Source organism: Aricia agestis, chromosome 5 (genome assembly GCF_905147365.1).
Source record: "Aricia agestis chromosome 5, ilAriAges1.1, whole genome shotgun sequence".
NCBI classification, from domain to species: domain Eukaryota; kingdom Metazoa; phylum Arthropoda; class Insecta; order Lepidoptera; family Lycaenidae; genus Aricia; species Aricia agestis.
Genome location: NC_056410.1, coordinates 15,133,215 through 15,143,626, shown reverse-complemented (window position 1 = coordinate 15,143,626; position 10,412 = coordinate 15,133,215). Strand labels below are relative to the sequence as shown.

General features: G+C 35.6%; 1 pseudogene; it reads right to left on the bottom strand.

The window, feature by feature from the left end:
• Positions 1 to 1,772: 1,772 nt before the first annotated feature.
• Positions 1,773 to 5,233, bottom strand: LOC121727131 (annotated as a pseudogene).
• Positions 5,234 to 10,412: the final 5,179 nt, after the last annotated feature.

Below are 10,412 nucleotides of genomic sequence, written 5' to 3'. Positions count from 1 at the left end.
CCGAAGCATGGCTCTCCCACGTGTAAATCTACTAATCCCATGCTGGATTGCTACTAGAATAATGTAAAGGACCGCTGTGCATGCCTGTATCCGTTTGCTTTATTTTAGCACCAGATACCAATCCAGCGCGGTATTGGATTACTGGCTTGGAATAATGTAAATCAGGCATCAAATTTTTCAATCTGTCATTGACATAGAAATTGTGGTAAAATACTAATTTCGCAATGTAGGTATGGATGGTCAATGCAAGTCATGCCTAGCGTATTAATAATATAAATACTGTACTGATAATATATTAGTAGGTACCTAACTATCAGAGAAGTTAATTCTAGGTAGATTCTAGGCGGACCTAAGTAAGGTCGTGTTTAGTCAAACCTATCCGACCGAATACAGCTAACATTAAATTGACATAAGCCGACATGACGTAGGTCCTTTAACTGCCTTGGAATCAATTTCCTCGATGGTACATTGTAAAATTAGTATTTTAACAAAATCACAGCGACGATGATAGTTGAAATGTAAAAAAAAAACGATGTTTGAACGTATCGTTAATGCAAATAATTTTCTAAATAATGGGTTTACATTTTAAACCATGCTTTGAAATCACAAAAATTATATCTTTTTATTATATTCTATTAATTATTTCTTGGAAATATATATGCATTAATTAATAATGTACGAGTATATCATTAATAAACATTTACTAAATGTTGAGATTACTTAATAGTTATGTCCATATTATGTGCACATAATAAAATTTCAATAAGCAACAGAACTTTACAAGTAGGCACAATTTGCATGATTTTATATTAGTACGAATGTCTCTACCATCATTTTCTACAATTCGCATTTCACTGTTCGCATATTAATTAATATGTATTAAATTTACAATAATATTGAAGGTAAATATTTAATATACTTACTTAAAATGTATTTTTTCAATTATATCTAAACAATATCGTCGAAATCTATAAATGGTTTTAGATTTATTTATTGAATATAAAATTTTCATTAAGTACTTTTATACTAAAACATTAAGGTTTATAGATAACTAGTCCTGTAATTATAGTTACAATAGTTATTTAAATAATTGTACACTTTAAGTAACGATAAATTAAGATTTGTTAATGTAAGAAATAAAAGTTATGTTTTTAATAATAATGTTTAATTTTATTTCCAACAAAAAAGAGAATAATAACAAAATATTTAATCGACTTCCATTAGATATCCATATTACACAATCACTTCCATATATAGATTCAATAAAACTAGAGTTTTTAACCTCTATTACCATAATAACAAATGCTATTTTAAATTGTAGAAAAATATTTTATCTGGTACTTACACAGATAGTTTTGCTTTTAAGGTACTTTCTAAAGAGAGCTTGAAAACAAAGGGAGCTCATAAGAAAGGACATACAGTCGCAATATGGCTTCAATCTTAAACCAAACCAGTTTCAATCTTATGTCTCAGTGACTAGGTTCAAAAGTGCTAAATTGAATTTGTCTTCCGGTGTACTTCCTGGGAATATACTCTGTGCTCGGGTTTTTAAATTCAATTTTTGTAAGTATACCGTTCCACAAAAATTACATTATGTTCGTTCCGAATAATGTATGTGGTGTACCCAATTTGTAACCGCGAACTACACAAATGAGCCAAATTTCAACGAAGCGCCTCAAATTATTATAATACAACTGACTTTTGAAAGTCAATCCGAAATATTTTACAAAATATTTTAATAGAAATATTATACTACGTTGGGTTAATTGACATTATATGTTGTACTCAGTGATTCTAATTCTCATCTTAACTTTGCATACATGGTATACTATAATTTCCATAATTAATATAGTCGATCCAATAATAATTCCAAGTCCCAGAGCGAAAAACCCGCACTGCAAGTGATCAAGGGATAGCGGATAAAATCGATTTCTCTGTTCGTAAGTAGCAATCAAAAGTTTCGAACGATTCTTTTGATTGTCGAATCGGAATTGTCTTCTGACTCCCTCGTTGATTCCGAGTTGCTTGTACAAGTTCAGGGTGTGCGAAAATCTTTTCATAAACGGAAATCCCTTCAAGGCGACCATTTCCATAGAAACTGTAAACATATTGGAGCTAAGGGCGAAGTAAGTGAACTTTCCGAAGGCATCGTTAAGTTCTGGTATCACGGATGACAAGTGAGCTAGCTCCAGCCTACTACAGAGCACCGAAAAATTCTTGTGCACGGTAACATCGATCAAGGCTTTCGTCATGTTGTCGACGACCATCCATCTCTTGCCGATAGAGCTGTCGAACGGATCACTCGAATTAAGGAATAAATCTCTCAACTCCTGAAACCCTCCAAATTTTAAACCGCTTAGAACGATTTCTTCGACAGTGTCGATTTGCTGATCGACTTTCGGGTTTTGCAGGACAACTATCAGCTTAGTTTGATACGCCGTCAGTAGTATGAGAGAGTAAATGTTGAAAAATACAAAAAATACTCTCAAGCTTTCCTTCGTAGGTCGCGTATACGCAGAAAACCCTAGATATACGATCAAAGAGTTCATCAAGCAATGGTCCAGAGTTTTGTTATAAGACGAATCTTTGCACACCCGACCTAGAAACCTCCAAGTGAGTACGCTGAGAAAAAATCCAGTGATTGCAGAATACCACACCGTGTCATTGAATATAATAGTGAGGGCGACCCAGGGAGGTGCCGGGTTAGCTCGAGGTACCACCCACGTATACGAATCGGCTAAATAAGACGAACTGCACTCGAAATCTTCGTGCACGTCAAAATCTGAAAATATTCCTCCAAGAAGTATGTGAGACTTCTTGGAAATTATTTCTCATAAAGCTCCGTTCCATTCCCCTGTATTATCATCTCTTTCGCCTCGAAATAAATGTACAAAAGTGTACTGACTAGAGAAATTAAATTTTCTAAGCAATGCTTTCACTAGCTCTTTTTCTATGTTAGGGTTGTATGGATTTTCACTCATGAAAGGATTTCTTTCTAATGCGAGTATGTGCAATGTACATTTGTGCATATTATACGGCAGTTTATTTTCGAACAAATTGTTTTTGTTCTTAAGGATGCCGTGATCACACATATTATTGTTTTGCAATCTACCGTTAACTGTTTCATTAAAATATCCACAGTGATTTGGAGGATCGTATGGTTCCCAAACGTAAACATTGGCAATCCTTATATTCTTCATATCAGGAAGTATAACTATTACGTCGATTGCATTATATTCAAAGAGAGCCGTTAGAATATTTTCTACGATATTCAATCTTTTATGTAATGTCGCATAGTACGAATAGAAAAATAATATAAACTTGGCATACGGATTCCAATGGCTAGATTTGACGATTATGTCCAAAAAATACAAAAATTCTTCGTACGAATCAACAATCACGACATAATAGGATGCTGCAGGAGATATCTTATGATGTTCCATATTATGTAACAAACTTACATTAAATTCTTTATAAGCTGCTTTTGTATTCAGTGCTTCTATTTTCACAACAAACTTCATGGTGTGATGGATTCTTTTCAGCAGTTTGTTTCTCACATTCGATACTAGCGTTATTCTATCGTTATCATTCGCGAATACCAGGAGACCAGGAGTATCGAAGGAGTGATTTATTACATCACTAATACAATTCACATAATCATTAACGATAGTTGGGCCATAAGGATTAATGACTGCTCCCACGCTTAGTACACACACGACTAATATCAGATACATTGTGCTTACTAATGGATTTGCACGTTAAGCTTCAGTAATTTATGCTGTTTGAACAAAAATCATGCATTACTGTTCCGCACTGTAATAGGATTTTCATGTTTCATACGATTAACGTAAACATTAGTTGATTTATGATAACAACACGCAAAACTGGTACCTACCTAAGCCAATCATTATTTAAAACAAGACGTTGTATACAAAGTAAAATAGTGATAAAATTAAAAGCACAACATAACAACAACTGACTGTAAATACGTAATACGAATTTTTACGTGGTAGAGTAGAGCCATGCTTCGGCACGAATGGGCCGGCTCGACCGGAGAAATACCACGGGCTAACAGAAAACCGGCGTGAAACAGCGCTTGCGCTGTGTTTCGCCGAGTGAGTGAGTTTACCGGAGGCCCAATCCCCTACCCTATTTCCTTCCCTACCCTTCCCTATTCCCTTCCTTACCCTCCCCTATCCTATTACCCTATTCCCTATTAAAAGGCCGGCAACGTACTTGCAGCTCTTCTGATGTTACGAGTGTCTATGGGCGATGGAAGTTGCTTTCCATCAGGTGACCCGTTTGCTCGTTTGCCCCCTTATATCATAAAAAAGGCCAAGTAATTTATACATAAATATTTTTAATTACTACAAGCCCAAAAAAGTTCTTTCTACTTTCGACTATGTTAACTATTTTGTTGTAAAAATCTGTTGCAATAATTTTACTGCACTGTTACGTAGTTGTACGGAACTTTGCCAAATCGTTCAGCATATTAGGAGCTAGGTACACTTTAACAATATTAAAAAGCTGCATTAGTTATGTACTTCAAAAGCTGGCACAGTGTACAGTTTACAAAATACTAAGCGACAAAATTTTACCTGCAACTTTGCTGTGCTGGAATTCGTAGCACGGAACCGGTATTAATTGTTGGCATATAAACTGTCTTCTTTTGTTTAAATAACTCAAAATACCAGCTCTATACTGAATTTCATTAAAATCGGCTAAGCACTTAGCATAACAGACAGAAAGATTTAAGACATTTATAATATTCGTATGTATATTATTATAATGAATATAACAATGCTTTCGTGTAGCAAACTTTTCAAGGACCGCTTAGTACAAACAAAGCCTGTAAACGTGCTGTAAACCTTTGTATTTCGCGAGTATTCAAATTTCAGCATCTAATGCCAGAAATTAGAATACCTTTACAGTCTCGTGTATCTTATGTCTAGTTTATTTACCCCTAGTTCGCACGAACTGGAAATGTTAGTTGAAATTGCTGGAATCAGTCTAACAAGCTCCGAGGGAAACTTCCTAACGCTTGAAAACAGACACTGTTAATTACCATTACTGTTGTATTTCTAACCCATTCGTCTCCAAAGGCATAATTATTCTCGTCTAGCTTAAGCTCGCTATACACATTGGGCCAACCATTGGGCTTGCCGTTGGGCCAGCCAGACAAAAATAAACTCCGTTTACTAAACTTCCGTTTGTATATTGGTGTACCAATCATTCTGCATTGGTTCTTTTATGAGGACGTGGAACCTTGCGTAGCCTTATGCTTGTTTTCTTTTCATGTTTTGGATTCCACTTTATTGGTTAATTTGGGTACATTTCTATAAATTACTAAACCTCGTTATTGGTCAGCCAGTATTTTAGTTGCTAAAGCTTGACCGCTGTAAAGTCGACCCTCGTAGCATACTCGTAGCATACATTTAGTACGCTACGAGGGTCGACTTTACAGCGGTCAAGCACGGTTGCTACGAAGAATATACATACATGCTTACATAGACGCTGTTGGTAGAGCGCGCCAAGACCCGACAACTTTCGGGTTGCGTGCCAACGTTGGCGCCGACGGAATCTCGCTCCCAACTTACGGCCAAGTAGGCAGTGTCGGATTTATATTTTTTATGCGTGTAGGCTACCTTATTTTCGCCACCCCATGTACGTAATCAGCTGCCACCCTAGGACACTAGGATGTTGCCGCCCCTAGGTCACGGCCTATACAGCCTTTTTATAAATCCAGGGCTGCATATTTGCACCTCTGGATGGGCTGGGGTTGAGGATAACGTTGGCCTCTACACGTTGTCCCAATATGTAGAGCTAGCTTAAAATTAGAAGTGCTGCTGCCTGCAGCCGTCTGGACTCTGGCCGTTCCGTTGTCCAGCCAATTGGGGTCAGATTTAAGAAGATCTTTTTGAGAACATAATATTTTGTTCTACTGAATTTCTATTCTTTTATGTATTAATTTCTAATCCCTGTTACAATAAAACATGCTTACTTCTACCCTGTAAAAGCCTCTTTACCTATATGAAAAACTTTTAATAGAATATAAAGGAGCATTCGCTTGTGACTTGTGAGGGAGGAGAACCGAGTATTACAATGCGCACCTAGGCTTGTACTATCAGATAAGTTGATTCATAGGCAGATGGCGGACCTTCGTAATTCGGTCGCTTTATGTCAAACCCATCCGACCGATTACAGCTAACATACAACATGACATACGCCGACCAATTGACGCAGATCCGTCAACTGCCTAGGAATCGATTTCCTCGATGGTACATACAATGTGTAATTCTTGATACAACTTGCAACATCAATGCTAAGTGACAGTAAAGTCAACTTGCTATGGAATGCCCAAAGTCGAATCTATAACGTTACATTACACGCGAATGCGGTGAGGGAGCACCTTAAAACTTAAAACTTCTCAAAGGCATTACAATTAATGTTCAAGAACATACGCAATGTCTAATATCAACAAGCCTCGTCTACATTACAGATTATCAGACGTGGGAGAGCCATGCTTCGGCACGAATGGGCCGGCTCGACCGGAGAAATACCACGTTCTCACAGAAAACCGGCGTTAAACAGCGCTTGCGCTGTGTTTCGCCGTGTGAGTGAGTTTACCGGAGGCCCAAACCCCTACCCTATTGTCTTCCCTACCCTCCCCTATTCCCTTCCCTTCCCATCCCTACCCTCCCCGATTACCCTATTTCCTCTTCAAAAGCCGGCAACGCACCTGCAGCTCTTCTGATGCTGCGAGTGTCCATGGGCGACGGAAGTTGCTTTCCATCAGGTGACCTGTTTGCTCTATAATATACAAATTTTATTAATTTCGTAAATCTAATGAATTCATTCTCGTAATAATTATGGATAAATTACTATGATTATTTTTAGGACAATATAAAAAAATAAAATAAAAAACCAGAGAGAAGTATTTAAGTATTTAAAATAATTAAAGAAGAACTGTAAATAAATAAAAAATCGTCTTAAATTTTTGATTGCAAATGATGAACCGCCACTAGCAACTTTTTAAAAGTAAATATATCGCCAATTTTTTATTCATAATTATTATGAATAAAAAAATTAAGCGTTTACAACTTGGACATTTTTATCCGTTCAGAAATGGTAGTTAAAACAGTAATGTCTTAATTCAATTAAAAAGATAGTTGACATCTTGAAATATTGAATCTTTATTAGACCCACGCAAAAAGAGTACTAATGATAAAATTAATCTAACACCGCCATCTCAGTGTCACTTTGCAAAATGGCCAAGACAGCCCAGCTGGATGTTCCGCGCCTACTCACTTATTCCAAATATCAATTTACATTTAGCCGCGGAGAAATCAAAGGCTGGCGTTATTTTGATTAAAATTTGCTTCGCAAATCTGCCTTAATAATTAATTCGCTTGCGGCAAAGATCGAAAAGTCACCTCGATAAGACTTATTGAAAGTTACAATGTAATAAATAATATCTCCGTCATAAACCCATGGAAACTGAATTATTTTTAACTTGTCGTTTGAAGCCGTCCGTAACTTTCTTCATTTAACTTTTTATCTTAACATATCACTCAAGACGCCTTAGCTGAGGTTTACGTTTCTAAAATCGTAATGAGAAAAATATAATATCAATTATCCATATTATTATCCAAACTAACATCCATATTAGTATGGACATACTAATATGGATATTAGTATGTACATAACATACTAATTACTAATATTATAAAGGAGAAAGTTTGTATGTATGGATCTATATAATAATCTATATACTTAATATATTCTATGGACGCTTCGGACGACACCACGTCAGTCTGGCCCCGTGGTAAGTACCCGAAGGACTTGTGTTACGGGTACCAGACAACGGAAATATATTTAATACTTTTTATACTATACATCTATATATTATATATACATAAATGGATTTTCAATTGTGTTAGTAACGCTAAAACTCGAAAACGGTTGAACGGATTGGGCTAATTTTAGTCTTAAAATATTCGTAAAAGTCCAGGGAAGGTTTTAAAGTGACACGAGGTTCACTGGGACAGATAGTATTATATAATATATTTAAGATTTTTATTATAATATGATACACATATTTAATACACATCCATGACCCAGGAACTTTGAAAACTTTTTGTTCCGTCGGCGGGAGTCGAACCCGCGACCCCCGGCTTGAGCTATCAACAGCCCACCAACTGAGCCACAGAGGTCGTTGAATGTATTCAGGATGTATGGATGTTTGTTACCCTTTCACGCAAAAACTACTGAACGGATTTTAATGAAACTTTACAATAATATAGCTTTTACATCAGAACAACACATAGGCTACAATTTTAACCGACTTTCAAAAAGAAGGAGGTGTTATATTCGTTTATTTATTATTTTCAACGATTAGTCAGGATTTTAATTTTTTTTTCTTTTGGTGTAAAGGGCATCATTCCAATTTGGTACCATGTTCACAAAAGTGGTGACCTGATGAAGGAATCCATGAGTAATCGAAAGAACTCCTCAAAATTTATATGAAAACATGTGCTGACTTGACATGTGTAAGATTTTGGACCCAGCGACACCCACCCATGGTTCAGAAGTTTGCTAAAGGAAGGAGACAGGAGGTCTCTTTATAGATACAAGTTTTGGAGTTCCGGCGTTGTTTTAAGAACGGAAAGCATTTTAAGTATATGCTACTGTAACAACTCAAAGTCCTAAAAAAGTCAAGGCACCCATGGTTCACTGAGTGGACCATGGGTGCAATTAAACCTTCCGGCCAAAATTTGATATAAAATATACGTATTTTTTCTTTCATATTCACTCAGTACTAAAATGTTGAGAAATAGCTTCCGAAAGTTTTCCTGAAAAACACCACAATTACCTAATGGAAACTAGGTATGCGTCGCCGGTGCGTCATATCCCTAGACTAGACCATGTTGTTGTGTGTAGTAGGAAATAATCGCCCAAGTGCGAGTTTGACTCGCGCACGAAGGGTTCCGTACCATAGAACAAATATAGGAAAAAAATGTGTTTTTTGTATGGGAGCCCGCCCCCATTAATTATTTATTTTATTTAAATTTTATTATTAATTATTAAAATATAAATACAATTAAGTATTTTGTGAATATTTCAGGTAGCTATTGCCATCATTTATATCGAGCAAAAAATGGCAAAAAACTACCCATAATACATATAATATTATGTGAAAATTTCATCTCTCTAGCTATAACCGTTCTTGAGTTACAGCCTGGAGACAGACAGAAGGTCAGACTGACATTGAAGTCTTAGTAATAGGGTCCCGTTTTTACCTTTTGGGTACGGAACCCTAAAAAGGGTTATATATATTATACAAAAATGCCCCATCTTCTTTCATACAAACTTTGGCATTATGAAATGATTCGTGGTTTAAACTTTAACTCTCTACACGAATGAAAAGAGAATGACCTATTGCAATAATGACCTTTGTAACATCAAGACCTTTTCTGCAGAAAGTCAATATCGATTTGTGCTTCTGAATTAATAAGTATCCGTTACCTTCACCGGAAGGACTTTGCAAATATTATAAACTCAGTTTAAGCTTCTTGAAAGTGTCAACTTTTAAGGTATGTCTTTTCTTTAAAATTAAATAAATAATTAGGAGTTTAAATAATTTCAACTAACACAGTTATAATTATAATAACTACTTATGTTAAGGGCTAAGGCCATCCCCTGAGCAAACGACCTTGGACATAATAAAGTCTGTCAAAAATAATAATAAAATAAAATAAAAATTGTTTTATTTCCGAATAGATTTGTAACAAATACTTTCAGAACGTTGATGCTAATGGTGCCTACCACCGGTTCGGGAACTATCCCGGCGAGAAGAACCGGCGTAAGAAACTCGTACGGGGTCCCACTTTTTACCAAAAAAGTGAGAAAAAAATTATTCTTTTTTAAAATAAAATTTACAATTCTAACTTAAAATTATACAATGTCAACATCCATACATAATTGTAAGTCATAATATAATAATGTAGAAGTAGCCTTGCAAGGAGCCATCCTACTCCCAAGATGTGCCATCGTTTATGAAATCATTGACCTTGTAATAGGCTTTGGCACACAAACGTTCTTTGACTACTTTTTAAATTTATTAATCGAAAAATTTTGAACGTTTTCTGGGATTTTATTGTACAGGCGTATACATTGACCTTTAAATGATTTACTAACTTTACTAAGTCTGATCATCAGCAAATCCAGCTTGTGCTTATTTCTGGTGTTCCTACAATGAATGTCACTTTTAGCTTTAAATTTACTTATATTTTTTCTAACATATTATATTACATTATCCAAAATGTATTGAGAAGCAACAGTTAGAATACCAATTTCTTTAAATTTATCTCTCAGAGATTCAAAAGAAGACATTTTATAAATAGAGCGTATGG